Source organism: Pan troglodytes, chromosome 3, assembly GCF_028858775.2.
Source record: "Pan troglodytes isolate AG18354 chromosome 3, NHGRI_mPanTro3-v2.0_pri, whole genome shotgun sequence".
In the NCBI taxonomy this organism is placed as follows: domain Eukaryota; kingdom Metazoa; phylum Chordata; class Mammalia; order Primates; family Hominidae; genus Pan; species Pan troglodytes.
Genome location: NC_072401.2, coordinates 119822592 through 119845115, shown reverse-complemented (window position 1 = coordinate 119845115; position 22524 = coordinate 119822592). Strand labels below are relative to the sequence as shown.

The window sequence follows — 22524 nt, the reverse complement described above, 5'->3', positions numbered from 1 at the left end:
AGAGAACCTTTTTATTCAGAATATTGAACAAGTAGGACTCATAGTGTAAAATTAAGAAAAATTATTTTTCTTCTACTGCCCTTTCTATGGATTTGGTTCTTCCTCTTCCCCTGAATGTAAACTTAAGCAGTCTTCTATGCATTTTGTGTTCATTCCTAAATATTAGAAATAGTTATTTGATTATTTAGCCTTTAGTCTCAGTTTAATAACCAAAATATGAGGTTAAAATTTAATTCTGGCTACAGAATTAAGGCTTCTCTCTCCTGCCGCACTTCCAGGCCATTTGCAGGCATGATACCAGCAGTCTGGGAGGTAGAGACAAGAGGACACATCTCTGCTGCTCCCTTCTTTCCCCATGGTTATGCGCCAACTTTGGTTTCACCAGGCCTACAGTGCTTCCCTGGTTTGGAGTGTGGGGAAGGAGAAGATTTAATGGAAGCAGCTTAAGGGAAATGCTCAAACTAAACTGATACTTTCTTCATGATCTAGCATTGAAACTTTCTGGACTTGACAGATATTTAAAATTAACTCTTTTTCTCATCAACATTTTCATGGGTTCTTCCGAGATCCACATTACCCAACCTGTGGGTTCCCATGACAAGGATTAAGGCATCTCTGTTTCTTCTGGACCTTTATTTACCTGGATTCTTTCTCTAGGGACTGTTTACCCTTATGGGCCATCCTTTTGAGCATAACCTAACAAGATTCATGCTGGCTTTAAGTGAGTGGTCCACATTTGGTTCATGGGAAAACCACATAGTTTGTCCCCAACAAACCTGGAAGTAATATTTATTTTACTGCTGGAATTAAGGAAAACCAAAAATCCTATTACAAAATGGCTCCTCTAAACATTCACATTACCCCTTTTTGTCTCTGTCCCCTGAGGAACTAACCAACTCTAGCTCTTTGGATTTTCCAAATGAGAGGTCAACACATCGATGTCTCCAAGACCTTAAGTTCTTCTAGTGGTCTCTTTAAGCTTCCTCCCTTGAATTATGGTGAAAAGGGACTGCCTGCTACCCCCTCCTCTTGAGGAGAGGGGTGGTATCACAGCCTAACAATAATTTCCAAAAATTTTCTCCTCCAGCTCTAATTCTTAACCAGTTTAGACTTTCCAAGTGGGTAATGTAATTTAAAGCCTTACAGCCAGTTATGCTCTACTTCTTCTACAAGTCCTGCAACCAGGTGGTCTCAATCCTCACTTGCGAATACTGCATTTACTCACCTTGTGCCCTAGCCAAAACTTCCACAACAAATTCTGTGGTGCATTTAAGTGAAAGATGTTATTTGATTGATAGAGAGATAGATAGATAGATACAGATATAGATATAGATATATATTAGAACCATGTCAAATGGTTAACTTTTTTAAAAAGGTAAATTTTTTATATTGAGATAATTATAGATTCTCATACACTCGTAAGAAATAACACAGAAAGATCCCATGTAGCCTTTATCCAGTTTCCCCAGTGATAATATCTTGCAAAACTATAGTCCAATATCACAACCAAGATACTGGCATTGGTAGATCACTTCCATCACCACAAACATCCCTCATGTTGCCCTTTTATAGCCACACTCATTTCCCTCCTGCTGCCACCCTCTCCTTTACCCATAACAACCACTTATCTGTTCTCTATTTTTGTAATTTTATCATTTCAAGAATACTGTAGAAATGGAATAATACAGTATGTATTTTAGGCTTATCTTTTTTACACTCGGCATGATTCTCTGGAGATTCATCCAGGTTGTTGCATGTATCAATAGTTCATTCCTTTTTTACTGCTGAACAGTATTCCATTGTATGTATGTACCATAGTTTGTTTAACTATTTGCTCAATGAAGGACATATATTAATAGTTTCCAGTTTTTGCTGTTATGAATAAAGCTACTATAAACATTCATGTACAGGTTTTTGTATTAATGCAAGTCTTCATTTCTTTGGAAGAGATGACTGAAGTTCAATTACTGGGTTACATGGTAGTTGCATATTTCTTTTTTAAAGAAACTGCCAAACTGTTTTTCAGAGCATCTGTATCATTTTATATTCTTACCAGCAACGTATCAATGACCTAGTTTCTCTACATCCTTTCTAGCCTTAATTGTCTTTGTTTTTTTATTTTACTTTGTTTGTTTGTTTTGAGACAGGGTCTTTCTCTGTTGCCCAGACTGGAATTCAGTAGTGTCATCAAGGCTCACTGAAGCCTGACCTGCCGGCTGAAGTGAACTGCCCACCTCAGTGCTGGAAGTAGGGTGGGGCATCAGACACCAGTAGCAGGACTGTAGGCATCTGCCACCATGCCTGGCTGATTTTTCTTTTTTCTTTTTGCAGAGATGGGGTTTTACTATGTTGGAGAAGCTGGTCTCAAACTCCTGGGCTCAAGTCATCCTCCCGCCTCAGCCTCCCAAAGTGCTGAGATTACAGACGTGTGCCTGGCCTATTTTACTCGTTTTAATAGATGTAAGTTTGTTTCAATTTAGGATTTTTAAGACAGAGAGCACACTTTCAATGATTAGGAGAGACAAAGATGGAAATAAAGATTTTATTACTTACAGGTTGAGGGCTCATGACACTCCTGGCGGCCATATACACAGAGGTCAGGGAGAGAAAGGGACCTGTGGGTCAGCACCCTTATTGGGTCCAGAGAGTTATCCAAACAAGTTTCCAGCAGGGAGTTTAATTGGTGGATTTAAAGCAAGCAAGCATGAGTTCCAGGGGGCCACACTGTGACGGAGAGGTAGTCACTATGGCATGTCTGCATAGTTCGTTCCGTGTGTGAGTATCAGCAGGGCCAGTCAAGCAGTCTGCATCTAGCCACCACCTAGGGAAGTAGTCACCAGAGAGCAGTTGTATAAGGCAGATATCTGGATCCACCACATTGAGGAACTGGGGGAAGGGAGCACCAAACCGAAAACTGTGTCCAAGGTGACAGAGTCCTGCCTCTGGTGTGAGAAAGCCCAGCTTATATTTAAAGTGGATGCCAAAGCAATATAAAATTATAGGAATTCATTACCAAACTGATAGCTTGTGGTTTTAATTTGCATTTCCCCAATGAATAATGATGTTGAGCATCATTTCATGTGTTTATTTGGCATCTGTGTTACTGTGTGCATGAAATATGTCTTCATGTCTTTTGTCCATGTTCTAATTGGATTTTCTCATACTGTTGAGTTTTGAAAATTTTTTATATATTCCATATACTAGTCCTTTGTTGGATACGTGGTTTTCAAGTATTTTCTCCCAGTCCGTAGCTTACCTTTTTGCCCTCTTAACAGAGTCTTTCACAAAATGTGTTTTTTTTTTCTTTTTTTTTGAAACAGAGTCTCAGTCTATCACCCAAGCTGGAGTGCAGTGGTGTGATCTTGGCTCACTGCAACCTCCACTTCCCGGGTTCAAGTAATTCTCCTGCTTCAGCCTTCCGAGTAGCTGGGATTACAGGCTCCCACCACCACGCCTGGCTAATTTTTGTATTTTTAGAAGAGACAGGGTTCACCATGTTGGCCAGGCTGGTCTCAAACTCCTGACTTCAGGAGATCTGCCCACCTCAGCCTCCCAAAGTGCTGGGTTTACAGGGGGAGCCACCGCGTCCGGCCTCACGGAATGAGTTTTAATTTTGATGAAGTTTAGGTTTTACTTTTTGAATCATGCATTTGGTATGACATAATAGTTAACATTTTATGTGTGGAAATATGTGCATTCTCTCATTCCCTCTCCTCCCATGTCCAATCCATTGGCAGGTCCTGTCAGCACCATCTCCAAGATATAACCTAAATGTGTGTACCTTTCTCCATTTTTATAGCTATCACCAAGCTTCAAACCACCATCATCTCTCACTCAGTTGGTCTCCCTTATGTCATGTGACCTCATAACTTAAAATCTCCCAAAGGTTTCCCATTCACACTTAAAATAAAATCCAAACTCTACCACAGTCTACAAGAACCTGCCCCATCTGGACTCACCCTGGTGCACTAACTCCCACCTCCCTCCATCTCACTGTGGTGCACTAAACTACAGCTACACTCCTTTCTGTTTGTTTATATTCTCACCCAACTCAAACACAACCAGCTCCCTCTCACTTCAGGTCCTTGTATATGCAGGCCCCTCCCCAATGTCTGCAGGACTAGCTTCTCCTCATTCAGGATTCAGTTCAAATGTCAACCTCCCCAAGAAGCCTTCACTCATCACCATATGTAAAGTAGCTTATCTTTCTCATCACTTTGTATTATGACTCTTTTATTTTTATATAGGACTTTATTAGCTGAAGTTATTTATTTGTTTACTCTGCATACCCCTAGTCAAATGTAAGCTATCGAGCAGTGACCTTGCCTGTCATGTTCAGCCCTACATCTCAAACTCCCAGCACATGGTGGTCACTCAGTTAATACTTATTAAATATTGAACACTTCTTTTTCAAAAAGCAAATTTCCTTTTGAGTATTCAGCTACTGGTAGATTAAACATGTCCTCAAAAGAAACTATTTGTAATCACACTAATTAATTAGAGGAAAAAAGATAAGAGAATTCTAGTTTCTGAATAAATTAACTCATGCTAAGTCATGTCTTTTACTCATGTTACCTGAGGTACACAAATATAATGTAGAGTAAAATATATCTCAAGTATATCTTGATTCTAACTGCAAGAGGATACCATTATTGTGTAGTCACAAACTCCAAAAACTATGTAAATTTGTATCCTCAGCTTCAGCAGTAATTCTATGACTTACCCTAGGCAAGCCTGAACAGGTCTCTACAGCTTAGTTTCTTGTTTTGTTAAAGGGATTTAATATAAGCTTACCTCACCAAGATGCTATGTAAAACAGTTTCTATTTATTGCAAGTACTCTATGATTTTTGTGTCTATTGGTGTGGAACAACACACTCATTACATGATGGCATCAAAAATTTTGTGCCACGAAGGATGCCAAATTCTTGGAGATACTAGAGGGATTATAGTGCATATGACTAATTAATTTTGGGGATTGTGTTGCAGTTACATCTAAAGACAAACTTGGAATTTAGGCTGAAGAATTGTCTCAAATCATTTTAAATTGTGTTTTTAGAATATGACACTTAAATATCTCAGGATAGCCTCAAAACTTTAGTAGAAAATCAGGGAAATATGCCTAAATATCTCAGGATAGCCTCAAAACTTTAGTAGAAAATCCGGGAAATATGCCTTATAAGCTTATAAAGTTATAAAATTTATGGTTTTATGTATTATATAAATAGAGCATTGCAGACACATTCCTTATTTTGAAATGAAAAAACTTTCTGATATTAGAATTCATTTACTTAAGACCCTGTGGAACTCAACAAAGCAATGGAGCTGGAGAAAGGATTGCTAACTTATCCAAGATATAGTTCTGATTCTGAATGGATACTATCCATCTTTCTCAAAGAAACTGGGACTTGCAATAAATATAGTTTGATAGGATGCATTATGTAGAGTTTTTTCAAAGATTTTAAAATGTCAAAAGAGCCTTATAATTACTTTACTATAAGTAGCCATAATACTGCAATAGAATTCAGCAAAATCAATCATTTAATTTAATTTATAAAATTAAAATTTTTGTTTACAAATATAAAACAGGTTTTTAAAATTCTGAAGTCATCAAAATGAACTAGCTTTCTGACTTGAATCGAGTCATCTAACCACACTATCAGAGGTTCCTCAATTGCAATTCAAAGGAAATGAAATAATTCAGTGATTCTCAAACATTTGGGTCAAGGACACCTTTACCCTCTTAAAAACTGAGGACCTCAAAGAGCTTAATTTATGTTTATGTGGATTATATCAATCATTATTTACCATATTAGAAATTAAAACTATCATTAAGATAAAAACTGAGATACTTACTGATTAATTCATTTAAAAATAAGTAAATATTCTTATTTTTACATGTCATCATAAGCAGTATTTTATAAAAAAACTATATTTTCCAAAATAGCTTTTTTTTTTAAGAAGAGTGACATTGTTTTACATTTTTTCAAACCTGTTTAATGTCTAGCTTAATAAAAGGTGGCTGGATTCATATATCTTTTTCTGCATTCATTCTGCTGTGCATTTATTCATGTTGTTTCGCATTTTGCATTTATTCATGTTTTGGTAGAAATATTGTGAAGAAAATTTGGTCGCAAACAGAGTATATATTTGGAAAGGGATTTATGCCTTTAAAACTTTAATATTCATTTCAGATAATTGTTTGTTGCTAATATGCTTATATCATCAAAAGGAAGATGCGCCAAAGGGTAGTTAATAGCATCTTGGGCTGCTGCTTTTAGAATAAGAGAAGAGGTCTTACTCAGCTCAGTAATGCTTGTCTAGGGAGTGCCTGGTTCCTTTTTTCTGTCTTTCTTTTTTTTTTGAGACAGAGTTTTGTTCTTAATGCCCAGGCTAGAGTGCAGTGGCGCAGTCTTGGCTCCCTGCAACCTCTGCCTCCCAAGTTTGAGCAATTCTTCTGCCTCAGCCTCCCGAGTAGCTGGAATTACAGGTATGTGCCACCACACTCAGCTAATTTTGTATTTTTAGCAGAGACGGGTTTTCACCATGTTGGTCAGGCTGGTCTCAAACTCCTGACCTCAGGTGATCTGCCTGCCTCGGCCTCCCAAAGTGCTAGGATTACAGGCGTGAGCTACTGCGCCTGGTCCCTGGTTTCTTTTTAATACTACATGGAAATTTCACATGTAGTAATGTCTTAAAGCCTAGTTGCTTTGTGAAATCTGAAACATAGCAATAAATTTTTTATATTAAGATTGAAAAAAAATCCGTATCAAAGAATAACATGTTGGGAATGGCTTGAAGAGACTAATAGAGATTATGCCATCCTTTAGTATACCACGGCTGAGTGATAAGAGGAGGCAGCGGACAAAACTATGGGAAGAATCCAACAAGTCAATTAAAGTTAATGATTTTAACCCACCCCTCTTAAATACTGAAGGAATAAGCCTACCAAAAATATAATCAAAACTATATAACATTATCTGATTAATAAACTAAAATTAATAAAGGAAGATATAGAATCTTAACAGAGAATATATATTTTTTAAAACACATATGGAACATCCACAAAAATCACCATGAATGAAGTCATAAAGGAAACTTCATATATTTCAAAGAATTCATGAAATGGAGATTATGTTATTTCATTATATGATTTAATTAAGAATAAACACTAAAGCCGGGCACAGTGGCTCACGCCTGTAATACCAGGACTTTGGGAGGCAGAGGCAGGTGGATCACTTGAGGTCAGGAGTTTGAGACCAGCCTGGCCAACATGGTGAAACCTCGTCTCTACTAAAAATACAAGAATTAGCTGGGCGTGGTGTTGCATGCCTGTAATCCCAGCTACTCAGGAGGCTGAGGCAGGAGAATCGCTTGAACCCGGGAGGCAGAAGTTGTAGAAAGCCAATATCATGCCATTGCATTCCAGCCTGGGCGACAAGAGCAAAACTCTGTCACGAGAAAAGAAAAGAATAAACACTAAAAAGATGGATTTTTAAAAATCTCATAACTCTAGGAATTGAAAGTAATTAACATCCCTTGGATTAAAAGGGGGAAATTAAAAAATTCTTTAGGCTGAATGAATACATTTATCAAAAAACAAGAAAGACTGAAAAAAATAAAGCAAATATAAAGCTCAAAGAGCTAGAAAAGGAAACAAAGGAATAAATATATAGAAACAAGATGAGACAAGATTATACAAGTAAGAGAAAATAAATAAAATGGTAAAGAAAAAATTAGTAGAGATAATTTAACAATCAAAACCCTATTTCTTTGAAGAGATTTTTTAAATGTACACGTATCTGACAAAGTTGATCAAACAAATTGTGATGGTTAATTTTAGGTGTCAGCTTGACTGGATTAAGGAATACTTAGAATACTGGTAAAGTGTTACCTCTGGTGTGTCTCCTCTCAGATGTTTCCAGAGGATACTGGCATGTGAGTCAGGGACCAAGCGAGAAAGGTCTGCCCTCAATGTGGACAGGCACCATCCAATCAGCTTGGGGCCTACATAAAGCAAAAAAACTCTCTCTCTCTCTGTCTTTCTCTCTCTCTCTCTCTCTCATCCTGATTAATACAAAGAATATAAGAGACTAAGAAATTAAAATTCAACCCCCAAAAGAGAATCACCTATAGAAATAGTAGTGATTTCAGAAATAATAATGAACTATATAGCAATAATATTGAAAAACTTCAATGAAAAAAGAAACAGGTTTCCAGGAATAATTTGCCTGGAAAGTAGAAAACTTGAATTGCCTGTTAGCTATGAAATTGATTTCTAATCACCCATCAGGCCTCTGGTGCAGGTAATGTTTGTTATGGTCAAAGTTCTTTATTCTAGTTAAGCAAATCCACTCTAGCTATTATAATCTGAAAATACTTTATTAAGAAATGTATGAGGCCCAGCATGGTGGCTCATACCTATAATTCCAGCACTTTGGGAGGCCTAAGAGGGCGGATCATTTGAGCTCAAGAGTTTGAAACCCACCTGGGCAACATGGCAAAACCCCATTTCTACAAAAAATGCACACAAAACATTAGGCAGGTGTGCTGGTGTGCGTCTGTAGCCCAGCTACTAGGGGACTGATGTGGGAGGATGGCTTGAGCCCATGGAGCGGAGGTGGCAGTGAGCTGTGATCAGTGCCACTGCACTCCTGGGTGACAGAGTGAGACTCTGTCTCAAAAGAAAATAAACAAATAAATAAATTTTAAAAAGGAAATGTATATATATCACAGAAGTACTAGAAAGACTTAAGTTACAGACTCTGACTTAGTTTCCAAGAATCATCTCCAAAATCCAGCAGAACTGAACAACTAAGAGAACTGCAGCCACTATTATGATCAGGAATTTGCCACCAGCAGTACTGGTTTTAGTATCACACTGCCACTGCCACAATCTATACTATAAAACCAAATGTACTGTACCCTGTTTCCACATAATCCCATCTTGAATCAAAATCTCCCACAAGTGAATATTATTAACAGAACCTAAATTACATTCAGAATCCTAACTGCTAGAGAATCTAAAACATGTAGATTTTTCTTTCAGTCTCTATATGTTATAAAGCAGTTTTGGAACAAGATTGAAAAAATAATCTACAGGATCAGATTGTTTTAAAGATGGGTTCTTCAAAACTTTCCCAGAAGAGCTAAGTCTAGTTTATACAAAGTGTTCCAGAAAAAAGAAAGTGAAGGACAGCTGCACAACTCATTTTAAATCTTCAACTCTCAACTCATTTTAAGAAGTTAATTATAATCTTCAGACAACCACTGGATTAGGACAGTACAAGAAAAGAAAGTTATTAGCTACTTGTTAGCCGTAAGTGAGTTATTAGCTCACTTTTGAGCAAAAATGTGAAATTCTAAATAAATATTAGCTTATTTCAACCAAGTTTTAATAAAATACGGCAATGTAAATTTTATTCCAGAAATGTAAGGAGGTTCGTCACCAGAAAAGATATTAATATAATTTATCACATTAGTAGACTAAAGGGGGGGAAATGACTCAACATATGCAGAAAGACCATTTGATAATGTTTAACATCTAATTATGAGATATTTTAAAGTGTTAGAAAAAACTATGAATTAAAGATAATTTTTTAATTTGACAAAAGCTTTTTTTTTTTTTTTTGAGATGGAGTCTCACTCTGTCGCCCAGGCTGGAGCGCAGTGGTGCGATCTCAGCTCACTGCAACCTCCACCTCCTGGGTTCAAGCGATTCTCCTGCCTCAGCCACCAGAGTAGCTGGAACTACAGGCACCCGCCACCACTCTTGGCTAATTTTTGTATTTTCAGTTGAGACGGGGTTCCACCATGTTGGTCAGGCTGGTCTCGAACTCCTGACCTCAGGTGATCCGCCCGCCTCGGCCTCCCAAAATGCTGGGATTACAGGCATGAGCCACCACTCCTGGCCTTAACAAAAGCTTTTAATAAATATCTCTTAGCAAACTTAGGAAAAAAAATTGTGACATATCATCTTTAGGGACAAGAAAGAGTCTTGCATGGCTTCCACTGAATATGGTGAGGGGTTCTCAGTCAACACAGTATTTTTTCCTTCCAAAAAAATGGGAAGTATAAGGATTGGATAGAATGGACAACCCAACCCTTTCACAGTTTGCAGATTATTAGATCTTATACTAGAGGACCCAATTGAATCAATAGACAAACTATTAGAACTAATATGAGAGCTCAGAAGGGCTGTGGAGATGCAAGATTTATGATAGGCAACAAAACAATAGTGAACACATATAGTATTTACTTAATTCATATATGACATTTTATAAATATTTTCTGTATATTAATTCATTTAAATTCCATATAAAAATCAGTAACATTCTTCCATATCAGCAGTGACCAACTGGAAATTAGTATAAAATGCAATTTCATTCACAATAGCAGTAAAAACTACAAAGTATATAGGATATAAACTAATGAATGAACCCATCCTTTAAAACAGAGTTTTTCAAGCTCTATTAAAGGACATAAAACAAGATCTAGGTAAAAAGGAAAAAGTACCACATTCATGAGTGGGACAAATGAATACTGTAAAAATATCATTCTCCCTAAATTAATCTATAAATTCAATGCAATTTTAATGAAAATTTCATGAGGATTTTGTGAAGAACTAGGCAATTAATTAGCTTATAAAATGTGCATAGAATACTAATAGACCACAAATAAATAAGATGAATTTTTTAAAAAGAAGAGCAAAGAGAGGGAACTTGTCTAGTTGAATATATTAAGACATATAAAACCATAGCAATAAAAATAGTATGATACCAGTATAGGAATGGACAAAAAAAATGATATAACAGAATAGGAAACCAGTAAACAAGCCTATGTTATATATGAGAATGAGGAATATAGTAGAAATTAGCATCATAACTCATAGAGGAAAGACACATTATTTAGTATGTGGCTCAACACATAGGAAAAAAATAAACCTAACTATGAAAGGCAACACTATGAAGTGAGTGAAATACATGAAGCTTTCTTTGTGAACTTGGGATGGGAAAGGATTTTTAAACAAGACCCAAAAAGTGCAAACCTTAAGGGTGGGTGGTGGAAATTGATGGATGTGATCATGTTAAAACTGAATATTTCTATACAAAGAAGATATGATAGACAAACTTAACAGGCTGGTTGCAGACACATTAGCAGGAGATATTTTTAAAATGTAACACTAAAAAGTGATTAACATGTAGACCATATAAGGAACTACTAAAATCTACAAGGAAACTCAAAAATTGAACAAGGACTAAAATAGACAATTCATGGGAGGGGAATTCTAAATAGCCAAAATGTATATGAAGAGATGTTCAACTTCACTTGTAATCAGAGAAATTCAAATTAAGTCAACAAAGAATCGCTAAAAATTACAAAGTCAGCTAATACTAAGTGCTGGCTAGGATGTCAAGAAATCAGAAACCTCATGCACTATTGATGGGAGTGTAACTCACAATACCTAGTGAAATTAATTATTCATATAATTTGTATACTTATCATTCCCTCACCTGGGTTTATATTGTGTACAAATCCTTAAGGGGATATTTTGGAGTGTGGTATCCTATCATTATTAGTGTTAGCAAGAAGTTAGAGGCAGCTTAATGTCCATCCCTAGGGAAATGGCTACTCAGAATACATAGCATGTACACACAATGGGATAAAATACAGGAAGAAGTAGTTAACCATTTTTATATGTAGGAATGTAGATGGATCTTGGAAATATGGAATTCTATAGAACAAAACAATTTTTATATATTCAAAATACACATATACACAGAAAACAACCATATGTTATATCTCAGGGCTGTATTTTCAGATGCCTAAGGAAACATATTGGATATATTAATGTGTATATCTCTGATGGGAAAGATGATGTATATGAGAATGAATAGGACAAAGGGGAAAGAATAATGAAATAAAACAGGGGCATTGTATGGACTCATAATGATGATGGAATCTGAAATCTGTGTATTTGAGAGCTGTATGACTCACAGATAATACAGGTGTGTCCTAATTTGGGGAGGAATATTTAAGTAATGTTCTCAACAAAAGGAAGCACTGGTTTTAAAACAGATTCTGGGAGGATTTGAATGGCCTTATGTAGAAGACAGATGGATATGTGATTAATACAAATTCTTGCTTTAGGTATTTTCCTCCCTCAGAAGTGTTGGAAATTAATCTGAAATTAATTTGGCTCCAGCAATCAGTCTAGGAGAGGAGTAGAAATTTAAAACTATGGTTATTTAATATTCAAAGAGAATGGCTCTGTAAATCTGGAAAACACAAATATCCTGACAAAAGCTTGTTTTTTATTTAGTTTCATGTAATCTGTCAGGCAGTAGTTTAAAAAGTATCAGGTTTTCTTCTTCTGGTATTATTTCATTGCATGTACTCACTGACAAAACCTTTTATTTATCAATAAAATGTTCCCTATTATTCATTGTTATGCAAGCAATATACCACAAATTACTGCATAGCTATTTTTTAAATTTTATTATTATTATACTTTAAGTTTTAGGGTACATGCGCACAATGTGCAGGTTTATTACATATGTATACATGTGCCATGTTGGCGTGCTGCACCCATTAACTCGTCGTTTAGCATTAGGTATATCTCCTAATGCTATCCCTCCCCCCTCCCCCAACCCCACGACAGTCCCCAGTGTGTGATGTTCCCCTTCCTGTGTCCATGTGTTCTCATTGTTCAATTCCCACCTATGTGTGAGAACATGTGGTGTTTGGTTTTTTATCCTTGCCATAGTTTGCTGAGAATGATAGTTTCCAGCTTCATCCATGTCCCGACAAAGGACATGAACTCATCATTTTTTATGGCTGCATAGTATTCCATGGTGTATATGTGCAACATTTTCTTAACCCAGTCTATCATTGTTGGACATTTGGGTTGGTTCCAAGACTTTGCTATTGTGAATAGTGCCATGATAAACACATGTGTGCATGTGTCTTTATAGCAGCATGATTTGTAATCCTTTGGGTATATACCCAGTAATGGGATGGCTGGGTCAAATGGTATTTCTAGTTCTAGATCCCTGAGGAATCGCCACACCGACTTCCACAATGGTTGAACTAGTTTACAGTCCCACCAACAGTGTAAAAGTGTTCCTATGTCTCCACATCCTCTCCAGCACCTGTTGTTTCCTGACTTTTTAATGATTGCCGTTCTAACTGGTGTGAGATGGTATCTCACTATGGTTTTGATTTGCATTTCTCTGATGGCGAGTGATGATGAGCATTCTTTCATGTCTTTTTTGGCTGCATAAATGTCTTCTTTTGGGAAGTGTCTGTTCATGTCCTTTGCCCACTTTTTGGTGGGGTTGTTTGTTTTTTTCTTGTAAATTTGTTTGAGTTCATTGTAGATTCTGGATATTAGCCCTTTGTCAGATGAGTAGGTTGCAAAAATTTTCTCCCATTCTATAGGTTGCCTGTTCATTCTGATGGTGGTTTCTTTTGCTGTGCAGAAGCTCTTTAGTTTAATTAGATCCCATTTGTCAATTTTGGCTTTTGTTGCCATTACTTTTGGTGTTTTAGACATGAAGTCCTTGCCCATGCCTGTGTCCTGAATGGTATTGCCTAGGTTTTCTTCTGGGGTTTTTATGGTTTTAGGTCTAACATGTAAGTCTTTAATCCATCTTGAATTAATTTTTGTATAAGATGTAAGGAAGGGATCCAGTTTCAGCTTTCTACATATGGCTAGCCAGTTTTCCCAGCACCATTTATTAAATAGGGAATCCTTTCCCCATTGCTTGTTTTTGTCAGGTTTGTCAAAGATCAGATAGTTGTAGATATGTGGCATTATTTCTGAGGCCTCTGTTCTGTTCCATTGGTCTATATCTCTGTTTTGGTACCAGTACCATGCTGTTTTGGTTAATGTAGCCTTGTAGTATAGTTTGAAGTCAGATAGCATGATGCCTCCAGCTTTGTTCTTTTGGCTTAGGATTGACTTGGCAATGCGGGCTCTTTTTGGTTCCATATGAACTTTAAAGTAGTTTTTTCCAATTCTGTGAAGAAAGTCATTGGTAGCTTGATGGGGATGGCATTGAATCTATAAATTACCTTGGGCAGTATGGCCATTTTCACGATATTGATTCTTCCTACCCACGAGCATGGAATATTCTTCCATTTGTTTGTATCCTCTTTTATTTCATTGAGCAGTAGTTTGTAGTTCTCCTTGAAGAGGTCCTTCACATCCTTTGTAAGTTGGATTCCTAGGTATTTTATTCTCTTTGAAGCAATTGTGAATGGGAGTTCACTCATGATTTGGCTCTCAGTTTGTCTGTTATTGGTGTATAAGAATGCTTGTGATTTTTGCACATTGATTTTGTATCCTGAGACTTTGCTGAAATTGCTTATCAGCTTAAGGAGATTTTGGGCTGAGATGATGGGGTTTTCTAGATATACAATCATGTCATCTGCAAACAGGGACAATTTGACTTCCTCTTTTCCTAATTGAATACCCTTTATTTCTTTCTCCTGCCTGATTTCCCTGGCCAGAACTTCCAACACTATGTTGAATAGGTGGTGAGAGAGGGCATCCCTGTCTTGTGCCAGCTTTCAAAGGGAATGCTTCCAGTTTTTGCCCATTCAGTATGATATTGGCTGTGGGTTTGTCATAAATAGCTCCTATTATTTTGAAATATGTTCTTTCAATACCTAACTTATTGAGAGTTTTTAGCATGAAGGGCTGTTGAATTTTGTCAAAGGCCTTTTCTGCATCTATTGAGATAATCATGTGGTTTTTGTCTTTGGTTCCGTTTATATACTGGATTACGTTTATTGATTTGCGTATGTTGAACCAGCCTTGCATCCCAGGGATGAAGACCACTTGATCATGGTGGATAAGCTTTTTGATGTGCTGCTGGACTCAGTTTGCCAGTATTTTATTGAGAACTTTTGCATCGATATTCATCAGGGATATTGGTCTAAAATTCTCTTTTTTGTTGTATCTCTGTCAGGCTTTGATATCAGGATGATGATGGCCTCATAAAATGATTTAGGGAGGATTCCCTCTTTTTCTATTGATGGAATAGTTTCAGAAGGAATGGTACCAGCTCCTCCTTGTACCTCAGGTAAAATTCGGCTGTGAATCCATCTGGTCCCGGACTTTTTTTGGTTGATAAGCTATTAATTACTGCCTCAATTTCAGAGCCTGCTATTGGTCTATTCAGAGATTCAACTTGGGAATCTCCTCCTCAGTCTTGGGAGGGTGTATGTGTTGAGGAATTTATCCATTTCTTCTAGATTTTCTAGTTTATTTGCATAGAGGTGTTTATAGTATTCTCTGATGGTAGTTTGTATTTCTGTGGGATCGGTGGTGATATCCCCTTTATCATTTTTTATTGCATCTATTTGATTCTTCTCTCTTTTCTTCTTTATTAGCCTTGCTAGTGGTCTATCAATTTTGTTGATCTTTTCAAAAAACCAGCTCCTGGATTCATTGATTTTTTGAAAGGTTTTTTGTGTCTCTATCTCCTTCAGTTCTGCTCTGATCTTAGTTATTTCTTGCCTTCTGCTAGCTTTTGAATGTGTTTGCTCTTGCTTCTCTAGTTCTTTTAAATTGTGATGTTAGGGTGTCAATTTTAGATCTTTCATGCTTTCTCTTGTGGGCATTTAGTGCTATAAATTTCCCTCTACACACTGCTTTAAATATGTCCCAGAGATTCTGGTATATTGTGTCTTTGTTCTTGTTGGTTTGAAAGAACATCTTTATTTCTGCCTTCATTTCATTATGTACCTAGTAGTCATTCAGGAGCAGGTTGTTCAGTTTCCATGTAGTTGAGTGGTTTTGAGTTTCTTAATCCTGAGTTCTAGTTTGATTGCACTATGGTCTGAGAGACAGTTTGTTATAATTTCTGTTCTTTTACATTTGCGGAGGAGTGCTTTACTTCCAACTATGTGGTCAATTTTGGAATAAGTGCAATGTGGTGCTGAGAAGAATGTATATTCTGTTGATTTGGGGTGGAGAGTTCTGTAGATGTCTATTAGGTCCACTTGGTGCAGAGCTGAGTTCAATTCCTGGATAACCTTGTTAACTTTCTATCTCGTTGATCTGTCTAATGTTGACAGTGGGGTGTTAAAAGTCTCCCATTATTATTGTGTGGGAGTCTAAATCTCTTTGTAGGTCTCTAAGGACTTGCTTTATGAATCTGGGTGCTCCTGTATTGGGTGCATATAAATTTAGGATAGTTAGCTCTTCTTGTTGAATTGATCCCTTTACCATTATGTAATGGCCTTCTTTGTCTCTTTTGATCTTTGTTGGTTTAAAGTCTGTTTTATCAGAGACTAGGATTGCAACCCTGCCTTTTTTTGTTTTCCATTTGCTTTGTGGATCTTCCTCCATCTCTTTATTTTAAGCCTATATGTGTCTCTGCACGTGAGATGGGTTTCCTGAATACAGCACACTGATGGGTCTTGATTCTTTATCCAATTTGCCAGTCTGTGTCTTTTAATTGGAGCATTTAGCCCATTTACATTTAAGGTTAATATTGTTATGTGTGAATTTGATCCCATCATTATCTTGTTAGCTGGTTATTTTGCTCATTAGTTGATGCAGTTTCTTCCTAGCATCGATGGTCTTTACAATTTGGCATGTTTTTGCAGTGGCTGGTACCAGTTGTTCCTTTCCATGTTTAGTGCTTCCTTCAGGAGCTCTTTTAGGGCAGGCCTGGTGGTGACAAAATCTCTCAGCATTTGCTTGTCTGTAAAGTATTTTATTTCTCCTTCATTTATGAAGCTTAGTTTGGCTGGATATGAAATTCTGGGTTGAAAATTCTTTTCTTTAAGAATGTTGAATATTGGCCCCCTACTCTCTTCTGGCTTGTAGAGTTTCTGCCGACAGATCAGCTGTTAGTCTGATGGGCTTCCCTTTGTGGGTAACCCAACCTTTCTCTCTGGCTGCCCTTAACATTTTTTCCTTCATTTCAACTTTGGTGAATCTGACAATTATGTGTCTTGGAGTTGCTCTTCTCGAGGAGTATCTTTGTGGCGTTCTCTTTATTTCCTGAATTTGAATGTTGGCCTGCCTTTCTAGGTTGGGGAAGTTCTCCTGGATAATATCCTGCAGAGTGTTTTCCAACTTGGTTCCATTCTCCCCATCACTTTCAGGTACACCAATCAGACATAGATTTGGTCTTTTCACATAGTTCCATATTTCTTGGAGGCTTTGTTCGTTTCTTTTTATTCTTTTTTCTCTAAACTTCTCTTCTCGCTTCATTTCATTCATTTGATCTTCAGTCACTGATACCCTTTCTTCCAGTTGATCGAATCAGCTACTGAAGCTTGTGCATTCATCACATAGTTCTCGTGCCATGGTTTTCAGCTCCATCAGGTCCTTTAAGGACTTCTCTGCATTGGTTATTCTAGTTAGCCATTCGTCTAATCTTTTTTCAAGGTTTTTAACTTCTTTGAGATGGGTTCGAACTCCTCCTTTAGCTTGGAGAAGTTTGATCATCTGAAGCCTTCTTCTCTCAGCTCATCAAAGTCATTCTCCATCCAGCTTTGTTCCATTGCTGGTGAGGAACTGCATTCCTTTGGAGGAGGAGAGGTGCTCTGGTTTTTAGTATTTTCAGTTTTTCTTTTCTGTCTTTTCCCCATCTTTGTGGTTTTATCTACCTTTGGTCTTTGATGATGGTGACGTACAGATGGGGTTTTGGTGTAGATGTCCTTTCTGTTTGCTGTTTTCTTTCTAACAGTCAGGATCATCAGCTATAGGTCTGTTAGAGTTTGCTGGAGGGCCACTCCAGAACTCGTTTGCCTGGGTATCAGCAGCAGAGGCTGCAGAACAGCGAATATTGCTGAACAGCAAATGTTGCTGCCTGATTGCTCCTCTGGAAGTTTTGTCTCAGAGGGCTACCCAGCCGTGTGAGGTGTCAGTCTGCCCCTACTGGGGGGTGCCTCCCAGTTAGGCTACTCACGGGTCAGGGACCCACTTGAGGAGGCAGTCTGTCTGTTCTCAGATCTCAAACTCTGTGCTGGGAGAACCACTACTCTCTTCAAAGCTGTCTGACAGAGACATTTAAGTCTGCAGAGGTTTCTGCTGCCTTTTATTTGGCTATGCCCTGCCCCCAGAGGTGGAGTCTACAGAGGCAGGCAGGCCTCCTTGAGCTGTGGTGGGCTCCACCCAGTTTGAGCTTCCCGGCTGCTTTGTTTACCTACTCAAGCCTCAGCAATGGTGGTCGCCCCTCCCCCAGCCTCGCTGCCACCTTGCAGTTCGAGCTTAGACTGCTGTGCTAGCAATGAGCAAGGCTCAGTGGGCCTGGGACCCTCTGAGCCATGCACAGGATATAATCTCCTGGTGTGCCGTTTGCTAAGACCATTGGAAAAGCGCAGTATTAGGGTGGGAGTGACCCAATTTTCCATGTGCCTTCTGTCACAGCTTTGCTTGGCTAGGAAAGGGAATTCCCTGACCCCTTGTGCTTCCTGGGTGAGGCGATGCCTCACCCTGCTTCGGCTCATGCTTGGTTCACTGCACCCACTGTCCTGCACCCACTGTCTGACAAGCCCCAGTTAGATGAACCCGGTACTTCAGTTGGAAATTCAGAAATCACCCATCTTATGCATCACTCCTGTTCGGAGCTGTAGACTGGAGCTGTTCCTATTCAGCCATCTTGGAACCCACCCACCGAACTTTTCATAGTTGATAGTAAATTTGATTTAAGTTATTAACCCAATTATGTATTTTAATAATTTTTATCTATGTTACAATTTTTCTAAATTTTGTACAATAGAATGTACTACTTTCATAGTGAAAAATCAGGCTGTGTATTGTATTTTGCTATATGATGCCATTTAAAATATATGATCCCAAAAAACTAGAAGGAAATGTGCAAAATATAATAGTGTTTATCTTGGGATGGTAGAACTTCATGTGATTTTTTATTTCTTTTGTCTCCTATGATGATCATCGGGAAAATTTTAAGAATGCATAAATTTCCTGGGTAAATAAGGAAAAATGCCTTTTAAGCTTAATTTTATATTTGCAAATCTTTTGTTTAAATAAACGAGTAAATGTTCTGAACTATTTTATTTCACTTACTGATGTAGGAACACTTAAAAGGAAATCAGATGAACATCACACTTGTGGAATCAATGTAAAGAAACAAAAAGCACTCTAAAATTCTTTTCTGCTTTATTTGGTAGATGTTTATTACTTGATATATTTCAATGATTATTTCTCTGAAAACTTACAGATTTTACATCTGAAAGTAGATAAATAAACATAGTCAAACACCAAAGGCATTGCTTCTTTCAGTGCTTCAGGAATTACTTTGTTTAAAAGTAATTTATCAAATACATGAGAAGTCATAATTTCAGTATGACATTTCAAAAGTTTTACCCAAATATTTTAGTTAGGTATTTTTCTTGCTGTTGTAAAACACCTACTTCTTCAGTTTTGATCCCACCATTTCAATGCCAATATTTTAGCTCTGAAGAAATATTAAATAGAAATATAATCACAATATATAAACTTGCATTCTACTCGGTTTTCCAACCAGAAAGTATTTTCAGAGCAAACTCCAAAAGCCAGATAATTCCTCAACTTTCTGATATGATTTGGCCCTGTGTCCCCACCCAAATTTCACCTTGAATTATAATCCCCATAATACCCACATGTCAAGGGCAGAACCTGGTGGAGGTAATTGAATCATGGGGGAGGTTCCCCCATGTTGCTCTCATAATAATGAGTGAGTCTCACAGATGTGATGGTTTTATAAGTGTCTGCCATTTCCCCTGCTTGAATTTCTCCTTCCTGCTGCCTTGTAAAGAAGGTGCCTTGCTTTCCCTTGGCCTTCTGCCATGATTGCAAATTTCCTGAGGCCTCCCCAGCCATGCTGAACTGTGAGTCAATTAAACCTCTTTCCTTTATAAATTATCCAGTCTCAGGTATGTTTTTATTAGCAGCATGAGAATAGACTAATACAATAGCTTAGTTAACATTTCTAGTTTTTCCTATTTTTATCTTTACTAAACTTATTCTCACATTTTATAATCAAGATTTTAAATTCATCTAACTTGCTTTTATTTATTTTATTTGTTTATTTATTTATTTTGAGATGGAGTCTTGCTCTGTTGCCCAGGCTGGAGTGCAGTGGTGCGATGTCAGCTCACTGCAACCTACACTTCTTGGATTTAAGCAATCCTCCCACTTCAGCCTCCCAAGTAGCTGGGATTACAAGCATGCACTACCATGCCCGGCTAATTTTTGTGTTTTTAGTAGTGACAGGGTTTCACCATGTTGACCAGACTGGTCTCAAGCTCCTGACCTCAAGTGAACCACCCACCTTGACCTCACAAAGTCCTAGGATTACTGCGCCCCACCTAACTTGCTTTTATACATATAAAATGAACTATTCCATTGTGAAATTTATTTTTTTTTTTTGGCCATCATATCAATGTCATTTTTTTCTGGCCTATATTTTACCTGTTGTTCTGTATATTCTGATGTCTGCCCTAGAAACATCCTTGAAAATACAGTCTTGAACAAAGGCAGTCAGGTGCTTCTTCTCAAAAGATGTAAAGAAATGTGAGCTATGTAGAGAACTCTCTTCTTACAGTAAAGCAAGAGGCAGAGAGGCTGCAGCTATTCCGATAGATTGCTAAACTGTGGAATTAAGGGTGGCATTAATTCTTTTTTTCTCTGCTCTGTTTCCTTCTGTTGGTTCCTTCACTGCTGTTTCTTGCATCTAGCATAATGCCCCAGCACCTAATACAGTGCCCAGCATTGAGGAGCCCTTACTTTTTGAGAGAGTAGAAGGAAGGAAGGAATTCAGTTTCCTATCACTGCCGTAACAAATTATCACAAACTTAGTGGTTTAAAACAACTACAATTCTGTAGTTCAGAAGTCTCACGTGGGGCTCTCTCTGCTAAAATTGAGGTATGAACAGGGCAGCATTCCTTTCTGGAGGCCATAGGAAAAAATCTGTTTCTTTGCCTTTTCAATTGCTAGAGGTCACCTGCATCCCTTGACTCATGGCTTCCCTTCTCCGACTCCAAAGCCAGCAACACAGCAACTCTCTAACCCTGCTTTCAGCGTCGTATCTCTTTCTGACTCTCATTTTTGGCCTCTCCCTTCCACTTTTAAGGAATCTTGTGGATACATTGAATCTACCTGGATAATCCAGGATAATCTGTCAACTGATCAACAACCTTAATTCTGTCTGCAATCTTAATTCCCCTTTGCATGTAACATAACATATTAACAGGTTCCAGGGATTCAGATGCGGAGATCTATGAAGGGACCATTATTATGCCTACCCCCTCGCTTTTGAGGGCAGTACCTATTCTGACTAAACAAATCTATCCAACAGCAGGTCATACAGTAGCAGAGAGTAATTTAGGTGAAAGAAATCACTTAGAAGAATGTTATGAGCATGGCGAGCATGCTGAACCTTGCTTAGCCAGTAAATCCAGTAATTATATTGTGATTTTTAAAAACCACTAAATTAGAGAAGAGACAAGGGCATGAGCATCAGATCGCCATGCCTTTCTTGGATGTGCAGAAAAGGTTCGGCCTTAATGTAGATCGATGGTTGACAATCCAAAGTGCTGAACAGCCCTACAAGATTCCTGGTCGATGTCATGCTTTTGAAAAAGAATAGATAGAAAGTGCACATGGAATCGGTAGTATCTGGGCAGAGAAAGAGTGCAAGATAGAATATGATGATTTCACAGAGAGTATACTTAGGCAGAAAACGATGAGACATGTGAGTACTATGAGGAAGCAGCAGGATAAGCTGATAAAGGAAAGGAAGTGCACCCCTCCACCTCACCATGTGGGCAAGGGGGAGCCTCAGCCCTGAGCAGAGCAGCTGCTGATGTCTAGGGGCTGATTTCATGTTCTCTGTTCTCCACTGGAAAGGTTGTTTACAGAAAACCTCCTTGTCAAAGTGTGTGAAAATAAAGGATTGCTCCATCCTAAAAAAAAAACAAAAAACACTAAACTGAATGATGCACAAATATGTAAATGATTTTCCATTGTGGTAGAATTATGAATTATTTAAATTGTTAATGTTCTGCATTTATTAACCTTTCTGCAATAATTAGGTTTTGCTTTATAATTATGTTAATTTTTCAGAATTTTAAAACAATCTGCATAGACTGGGGAAGTTACAAACAGAAAAGAAATACATGAAATGACTCATATGAAATTAACATATATAGCTACTCTTCAACATGTGCTGTGTCAACTCAGGTTTAAATGGATTAAGGGCAGTGCAAGATGTGCTTTGTTAAACAGATGCTTGAAGACAGCATGCTCCTTAAGAGTCATCACCACTCCCTAATCTCAAGTACCCAGGGACACAAACAGGGCCGAAGGTGGCAGGGACCTCTGCCTAGGAAAACCAGAGACTTTTGTTCTCGTGTTTATCTGCTGACCTTCTCTCCACTATTATCCTATGACCCTGCCAAATCCCCCTCTCCGAGAAACACCCAAGAATGATCAATAAATACTAAAAAAAAAAAAAAGAAAGAAATTCATATAAATGATAAAGGCTTAATACATAA

At 37.8% G+C, this 22524-nt stretch overlaps 1 pseudogene; it reads left to right on the top strand.

Moving 5' to 3' along the window:
- The first annotated feature begins 21479 nt into the window (after positions 1-21479).
- Positions 21480-21904, top strand: LOC107974387 (NADH dehydrogenase [ubiquinone] iron-sulfur protein 5-like; annotated as a pseudogene).
- Positions 21905-22524: the final 620 nt, after the last annotated feature.